Source organism: Patiria miniata, unplaced genomic scaffold (assembly GCF_015706575.1).
Source record: "Patiria miniata isolate m_02_andy unplaced genomic scaffold, ASM1570657v1 HiC_scaffold_10, whole genome shotgun sequence".
Lineage (NCBI taxonomy): Eukaryota > Metazoa > Echinodermata > Asteroidea > Valvatida > Asterinidae > Patiria > Patiria miniata.
In genome coordinates, this window is record NW_024037048.1 from 16,559,645 (window position 1) to 16,568,493 (window position 8,849).

Sequence of the window (8,849 nt, forward strand, 5' to 3'; positions counted from 1 at the left end):
TGTGTTGGTCTTGATCTTACCCAACCCACCAATCTAGACGGAAACCAATCAGGAAGGAAAATTTGAATGCATTTGCTCTAAATAAATCGTCAGCTACATGTAGGTCTTGGAAAAGACCAAAGTTAGCGCTGCAAAAAGCGAAAAACCTGGACAAATCTGGTTTAATTATCTTGTTATACATTTTGCAACTTTGACGTAATTTTTTAAAGACCTGCTTAAATTTTACTCAAACTGTTCATCAAAATTCATTCCGCAAAGTCTTTTTCAAGTTCTCAACTGTGAGTACACATTTCGGTACTCAAAATACTCATCGAAATATTCATTAAAATAATTCACCAGAGGTACACAAGACTTGTAAAACGGTACTCAACTAATACAAAACCTCAGGATTCATTAAAGGGAATATACATCATTTGCTTTTGCTGTAATTTTCAGAAATGGATGGAATTGGGGGGTTGGAAATATATAGCAAATATAGTTACACTGACTTTTTTGAGGTTTTGGGTTCGAAAATGCTATAAAAACCAAGAAAAACAATCATTTTCCTGTAGTCTGGTTCCCTGACTCCATATAAGAAGAAACAGAGCAATTTACATACATTGGGGAATTGTAAGGTCAGGGAACCAGTCTAGCTGGCTCGTACCCGTTCATAGGTTTGTAATCGATTGAAAACAAGTGCGATGGTCAATTGGGGCCAGTATTTGAAAAAAAGCAAGTTTTTTCCAACGCTGATTGGCCGATCAGCGTTGGAAATTGATACAAAAATACAACTTTTCTTGAAAATGACAGTATACCAGGTGCCATGATTTTACAGGATGCTTTACACTGTCATTCACTAACAGTCCAGCAAGGTATTTCAAAATGATTTGGTAGTTTTATTTTTTGATGTTTGCAAATGTTGTATTTTCCCTTTAAAAACAAATGAATCGACTCATAAAGTAGTACTCAGTAAAAAGTAGTCTACTTGTCAAAAAAAACTTACTCAACTCATACTCGACTTATCGCAGACTGCTTCACTCGTCAAGCAGACTCGACTTAAAAGACCGGAGTTATCAAACAGTACCTCAACCCATTTAAAACTGGTGTTTCAGAGTCCCTAACTAAACTTAACTAAACTCAACTTAAATAGATTCAAGTTGCAAACACGGGCAAAGTTTTTGTATTCATTTTCCATTGATTAGACGCTGGAGTCATTCTGAACGACTGCAACACTCAATCTTTGGACGACTTTTATGTGTAGTTGCTCCTCAATGTTTCAAACGTCAAACTTAATTCAACTCTTTGGAATAATTAGTTCGGCACTTCTCTGAATGCTAGTCTGAAACGCGTGTAGTTGTCAAAAGGTACACAACTCATCAAAATGCAGAAAACTTGAGCTATCCACGCATACTCAGGTCTGACCCTGATCCCCCTCATAAGCCTACCTGCATGAGTGCCTGTGCCCCGGTTCTTAGCGTAGGGCTTGCTACCATGGCTGGGAATGCCTTGATCTTCTGAACATCCACCCATTTCTCCTGAGAGTCTGTCAGAAGCTCCATCCAATGTGTACTCTTCTCACCCTGTATGAAAGGCGGGACAAAATGTTTCCCCTTAAAGCTTAGCATCAATTCTTTACTAAAAAGAAATTAATACTCTACTAAAATAATAATTAAAAATATGATGTCTCTCACATTGTTCACACAAAAAAGACAAATCACCCACTCTTTATGACATTTATGTTTATGCTACAAACAACTTGCAACTGTAGCAGACTACTTATGATCCGCAACGCTATAGGTTCTGATCCCACTGCTTCACAAGGACAAACTTTTGTCAAATCACAGACAAATTGCGACTGTAGCAGATTACTTACGATCAGCACTGCTCCGCATATGAGAAGGCTTGTGCTCTTGGTGATATGGGAGACGAAGTGAACCAGGGCAGGCCTGCATCCAGGGCGACCAGTCAATGCAATAATCTGTGGCCTGTACAGGGAAATACAACAATCCACAAATTGAAAGGAAGAGGGAATAGAACCTGGGACCTCCGGATTGCCGTTCCAGTGCTCTACCAACTGAGCTACCAAGCTCCATCGTGTTTAGTCTCTCATTTTGTCAATGTCTATGTTAAGAATAGGCATTGGTCAGAGTTGTAATGACTCGAGTCGACTTGAGTCACAATTTTATGCACAATTTATGTACACGTTACTTTGCGAATACAGTACGGTACAGCTGCCGCTTGCAGTGTACATGCAAACATACAACATGACACAGACGCCCGCCTTGTAGTTCTGGAACGCACAAAATAACATTCCGGGGAAAGATTTCCATATAGTACTAACATCAACACCCTGTGTACAAACCCTGGATTGGACTGAAAAATTATAAGTGTTTTCTATCTACATCTACGCGGGTACTCAGCAAAGTCCACTTCTGGATGTTAAGGCTATTCGACAGCCAAACGGAAAACGAATAACGATTCCCATTTTCCAATTCGACAGTTAAACGTTCGGACAATTGACGGAAAACGAATAATCGATTCCCATGTAATGCTTGTATTTTCTCACTGCTCAAATTGACTTTGATGACATGAAATTGCTATCTGGGGGCTTGTTAGTCAATACAGAGGAAAATTAGTGAACTTATATGGAAATCTTTCCAATGTTCCGGAATCGGACTTTAAGCCAGGGGTCGCTTTAGAAAATAAAAGTTACATGCACAACTAAGCTTTTTCCTTGAAAAGGGGCTGAGAAACAGAAAATTTTGCATGCACACGCACAATTTTACATGCACAGACATGACAGAGTCAAAGTTACATGCACCTGTGCATGTAAAACCCCTCTAAATCGACCACTGCTTTAAGCGCATTTTATTTTGTATACTTTCAGTCACTGCTCAGTTCATTGAATTTGAAAAATGATTGTAGGTGATCAGGGAAAATATGGTAATCCTTACTTTTAGGACACCTCTATTTTGTATGAGTTCTGTTCAAAACTGACTTTTGCAGATGACTGTCCAGTACCAAAGTGACTTTGGCAGGCTAAAGAAGTCTTTTTTCTTCAAACTCATGTTAGTTATAATTTTGAAAGCACTTTCAAAGAAAATGTGACTTTCCTACCTTTTTTTGCAGTTTGCCATCTCAATTGCTTTTTAAATTTATTTTCTGTTTGTCATCGTCGTCTTTAACCCCTCATAAATCAAAACCCTGCCCTCTTTCTACAAAATCAAACCTGCTGATATTCAACAGGTGTCATTGCCAAATTATCAAATGTGTCAATAAATATCAGAATGTAACTTTTGAGTGTCATTCAGCTGTTTTGGTGAGTCTTTTAACCTTATAATATAGGAATGGGGTCCTAAAAAAAGTAAGGATTACCGAAAATATTTAGTTGGTGGGTTTTTTCCAATTTGGTACAACTATAGAATGTAATATTGGCTCTTATCTGCTTTTTTTTTTAGCAAATGTACTCTTCAAATGCTCTGCCTATAATGAATTGACTAATTGAAGTGTGAATAAAAAGTCTAGACGTGATGACTTACATGTACGTTATCGATCGAGTTGTCTGACGTCTGCTACATCAGCCTACTGCATGACTGCGGACAATAATGGGATATCATCAAACAACAGGCGGCGCCCTCTTCACAATTAACGGTGTGAAAAGTGACAATCTCATAACCCGTAAATTCCCGGTCGCATTAATTCCTTCCTAACGAAACCATTTCCCAATTCCTAAGCAAACAGAAAAACGGATAACGAAACCCACTTCCCAAATTCCTTAGCAAAAAGAAAAACGGATAACGAAACCAATTCCCATTTCCTAAGCAAAAAGAAAAACGGATAACGGACTTCGAATCGAAAATCCATTCTCGACAGCAAAACGGATAACGAATAACGATTCCCACTTCCCGACTCGAAAGCAAAACGGATGTTGTGCCCATTCTTGAAAATCACGCATTCTCGAAAATGGGCATGCACATTCTCGAGAATGGGCGCGCATTCTAAGAATGAGCGCCCATTCTTAAGAACGAGCACGCGTTCTTAAGAATGAGCGCTCATTCTTAAGATTGGTTGGGAATATCACGTGCACAATTTATGAATTTTGCCCAATCTTAACAAACATTGCACGACATAATTATGTTAAATGAATTGTATAGCGGTTAAAAGGGAAACAATTCATATAAAGAGGAAAGAAAATGTGCTATGCTTCTGTACTCGTATAATTACGATAATTTGAATCAAATTAAACCTGTTATTATTGCTTTTTTCTGCCCACTATGGGAAGTTTTGTAATAACGGAGGACTGGGAACTAGTCTGGGAAGTGCTTTGTTTAGGCTAGACAAGTTACAAGTCCCTGCATGTATCATATGCGTGCCACAAAAAAAAAACGATGTCCAGAAGCTGCCAAAATTGCTCTTTTGACTAGATAGAATCCAGCTCTGCGACGTTATGGTGGGATGTGAACAATAAATTGGTGGCAATTTAAATGGGAAATAGCATTAGCACTATGGGATGTCGCAGTATTCATTCTCATTCTTCACATTCTTCATTCTTACGTCCCCCCCCCGCTTTTATTATCCAAAAATCAGAATTCTTTGCACTAGTATTATTATGTCTCTTATATTTTCCCGGTCCCCCCCCCATATTAATACGCCTTTACTTATAATATCCACTCTACTTTTCAGCGCCTTGCGTTGCAACAGTATAATTATTGAGAATCAGTGAACGAGGATTCAGCTAGACTTGCCAAGCGCAGCCGGTGCTCGGCATCGACAAGACCGTTATCTTGTCGCGCATTCTCGAGAATGTGCGCTCAATCTGGAAGAGTTATTTTTTGCCAAGATTGAGCAAGGATCCAGTTGCACATTCTCAAGAATGTGCATGCCCATTCTCGAGAATGCGTGATTTTCAAGAATGGGCACAACACGGACAACGAATAACGATTCCAAAATCCCAAATCCTATCGAGAAAGGAATTTGGATTTCTCAATGCATGATGGGAAAATTCGGATTTAGAAACTTTTTCGCAACTTCGTCCCCAGGGATAACTTTATTTTGTAACTTTCTTTCCTGTATTAAGTACCTGTCAGTGCGTACCGCTCAACACTACGTAAACGAGATTGTATTTGACACCGTTAATTGTGAAGAGCGCCACCTGTCGTTTGGTTATCCGACATCAACATTATGGCACGTATGGATAATGTAGCGGTAGGCTAGGCCTGTACATCAGGTAAGTCTGGACTATTTACTTGTCAAAATTCAACTTCCTTTCGGCGTACTGGAAAGATTCGCATATCTGGACATTACTCAATTTTCCCTTCAGTGATTTATGCCACCATTCCTGTTTAAAACGTCCAAAAATATTGGATTTAGCAGGGAAATTTGTTACCAAAAAACTATAGTCGGAGTCCTTACTTTAGTTACCATCGCGGTAATCCTTACTTTTAGGACCCCGTTCCTATATAGGAAGGGAAAGACTCACCAAAACAGTTGACTAAATGACACTCAAAATTGACATTCTGATATTTCTTGGCACATCTGAACAATTGGCAATGACACCTTCTTGAATATGAGCAGGTTTAATTTTGTGGAAAGAGGGCAGGGCTTTGATTTATGAGGGAAATTCAGGGGTAAAAGACGACAATGACAACCAGAAAACAGACTCAAAAACCAAGAAGGCAAATGTGAAAGCTCGCTGCGATGAAAGCTCGATGCTGATTGGCTGATAAAAAATAAACATCTTAGTCCCTATTTATTTTTAGTCTGGTTCCCAAAAGATTCAGGGGTACAACTATAGAATGCAGGGCCACTTTACTCTACATCCGCGCCTCCGTACGGCTGCGTGGAGGTGTGGAGCCGCAGTCGACCTACCTCCCAAAATCGATTGCCGCAGTCGATCTACCTCCGAAAATCGATCGTGGAGTCGTGGGATCAAAATAAGGACAGCACATAAAAAAATAAAACAGCACACCGTGTAAACTCAATGGCGCCCCCAATCACCAATCAGTAGATAGATTTGTCACAGTAATTTTCTTCTCCTTTCGGGGAAGGGCAGGGTTTTAAGAAATCATCCTGCAGGGATATATAGTCTTTCAAAGTTTAATCAACTTGAACGTTACAGGGAAAATATCAGACTTTATTCAGGGGATGTTTTGGTAAAACATTCACTATGAAAAAAAAAAGTTGAGATTATTATAAAAACCACAATTCCCACATACCGCGATAATGGGGAGTCCACCTCCATTCGCACATTCCGAGCATGTCTATTTTCACAGGCATTTGAAAAGGAAGAGTTATACAACCTAAGAGACAGGACAATTTGGGAAGGTTGGCGGGCAATCTCTAGTCCAAACAAGAAACGTGATAAGTACCGTGATAATACGGCGTTCCATCCTACATGCTTACTGCCACTGCCAGCATCCTATCTGAAAAAAAAACACCACGGAGACATATATAAATGTCCAGAACTCCAGGTATGGAATCTTTCCGGAGTATTTTTTAACCCTAACCCACCTCACTCCTCCAAAATCCTCCTGGCGGTTTAGGAGGATTCTAGAGGATTGAGGATGAATGGTGATTGAATCAAATGAGGATTCTGGAGGATTGAGGATGAATGGTGATTGAAGCACAAGAGGATTCTAGAGGATTGAGGATGAATGGTGATTGAAGCACATGAGGATTCTAGAGGATTGAGGATGAATGGTGATTGAAGCACATGAGGATTCTGGAGGATTGAGGATGAATGCATTTTGAGGCAGGACTTTCTGATGATTTTGAAGGATTTGGCGTTGGTTATCCTTCATTTAAACACGAGTGCAAAATTTTGGGATGAGGAGGATTTTGGAGGATTGACGATGAATGCATTTTGAGGCAGGACTGTCTAACAATTTTGAAAAATTTAGGTGGAGTTGCAAAATTTTGGAGGATTGAGGATGGTTCTAAGCAAAAAGGGCCTAGGGGGTTATTATGCTTAAATTGCATACATTGTGAGACTTTCTTTTTATAGCTCCATGATTGTATAGTAAGTCTTCCAAAACTGTAAGTGTAAGGGTTTTAAACTAAGTTCAGGAAGTATGGTCATACTCCTAGAAGAACTATATCATGATGCTCCGCGGGGCGGAGCCTCATAGACACAAAACCCCGCAAAATTGTTTGCAGCACAAAACACTAAGTACAAAAACGTCATGAACGTCCATCAAAACACAGTGAGCGAACTGAAAATCATCGATCGAAAAAATGTCAAAGGTCAACGTCATTGGTCAAGGTCTAGGTCATTCCATTGACCAGTAACTATCCTACTACATGTACTTGTAATTTCACACCTTATATCAACAAACTCAGGCCGAGGGGTTTCAACAGCACCGCTGTATTTGTTGCAGTGAATGTTTATTGATTCATTTTATTTCATCAACAGCTTTGAAAATGGAGTTGAGGCCAGACAGACAGGGGGCATAGGACTGCATATTTGCTCTCAGGTCATTTTATCTAATGCATTTAATGTTAGACACTATTCGTTTTTGAACTTTTCTCCAAAAAGGTGAAATATTTATTGCCATTATTACCCTCTGTTACTCATTACCAATTTTTTTTAGAATTATTCTTGACCATTCTCTTGACCACTTTGATCTTTTGTAAATTTGTCAATTATTTGGGAAATTGTTCTCAAATTTCACAGTAATTATTGTCCACCAAATTCATCAAACAATGACCTTTCCAAAAAATAGCAGATGAAAACAATATTTGAACTAAACCTTATGAATTAGAAGATTAACACTCCGACGCAGAAACTAGCCCTTTTGGGGACCCAATTAGGTTAATTACCTTAATAAAAAAAAACATTTCAAACCAATTCTGGTGATCTTCCATCTAATCCTAGCAAGGGACATCCTCTACGGATATATGCAGTCACCTTTAGTGTGTGACCCCGGGTCAGGCATATCTGAGCCTGACAACCTGGGCTGCCCATATACATATGCACAAAACAAGGTCACTTGCGGGTAGCCAAGTGCACGACTTGACCACAGACTATGTATACAACATCTGTTTCCTGTCAATGACCTCCTTATTTATATAGTCTACAGACATGTCGAGATTGTGTACATCTATACAGTGTTGTGTAGCCTCAAACCAAGGCGCTAAATATCTGGGTCCCCGGAGGGACCCCTTACTGTAAGCGTGTTAGTAAATAGGCTTTCTGCGTCGGAGGGTTAAGATGTTAAAATAACTTGTTTTCCTTTGTTTCTTGAAGTTGACAGAGTTTGAAGGTTCTACCAAGGATGTCAACTGTGGTGCACATACAGGATGCAGAGCACAGTGATGACGTATCACCATGGCAACGCGTACCGCTCAAGATCACTTGAATGAGATTGTACCTGACACCGTTAATTGTAAAGAGCGCCACCTGTTGTTTGGTTATCGATCAACATTATGCAGCAGATAATGCAGCAGTAGGCTATATAGGCCTGTACGTCAGGTAAGTCTGGACTATTTATTTCTCAAAATTCAACTTCTTTTCGGCGTTCTGGAAAGATTCCCATATATCTGGACATCACTAATTTTTCCCTACAGTGACCTATATCACCATTAAAAGGGATAATGTGTCCAAAAATGTCGGATTTATAGCAGGGAAAAGTTGCTACCATGGCATGCCTACTGAGAAAACATGTCAAAGGACATTTCCTAGTCTTTGTTGGTCAGTGACGTCTGAGGTATGGGTGTCTTTCCGGAGTATTTTTGAATGCTTTGCATACATTGTTGGGTAAGACCTCTTTTTATAGCTCCATGATTGTATAGTCATATAGTCAGCAGGGCCAGGGCCTATTGTTTTTAGTTCACCGCACCTACCCCAATTAAGAACCCAGTATCAATGCACA

At 39.6% G+C, this 8,849-nt stretch overlaps 1 long non-coding RNA gene across 1 annotated transcript; it reads right to left on the bottom strand.

Annotated features, from left to right (window-relative positions):
• LOC119733974 lies at positions 1 to 1,892 on the bottom strand. The gene is made up of 3 exons (XR_005271996.1): positions 1,853 to 1,892; positions 1,425 to 1,559; positions 1 to 33 (listed from the first exon to the last, which is right to left on the bottom strand). It is a non-coding gene; the product is annotated as an uncharacterized LOC119733974 (long non-coding RNA).
• Between the last annotated feature and the right edge of the window lie 6,957 nt (positions 1,893 to 8,849).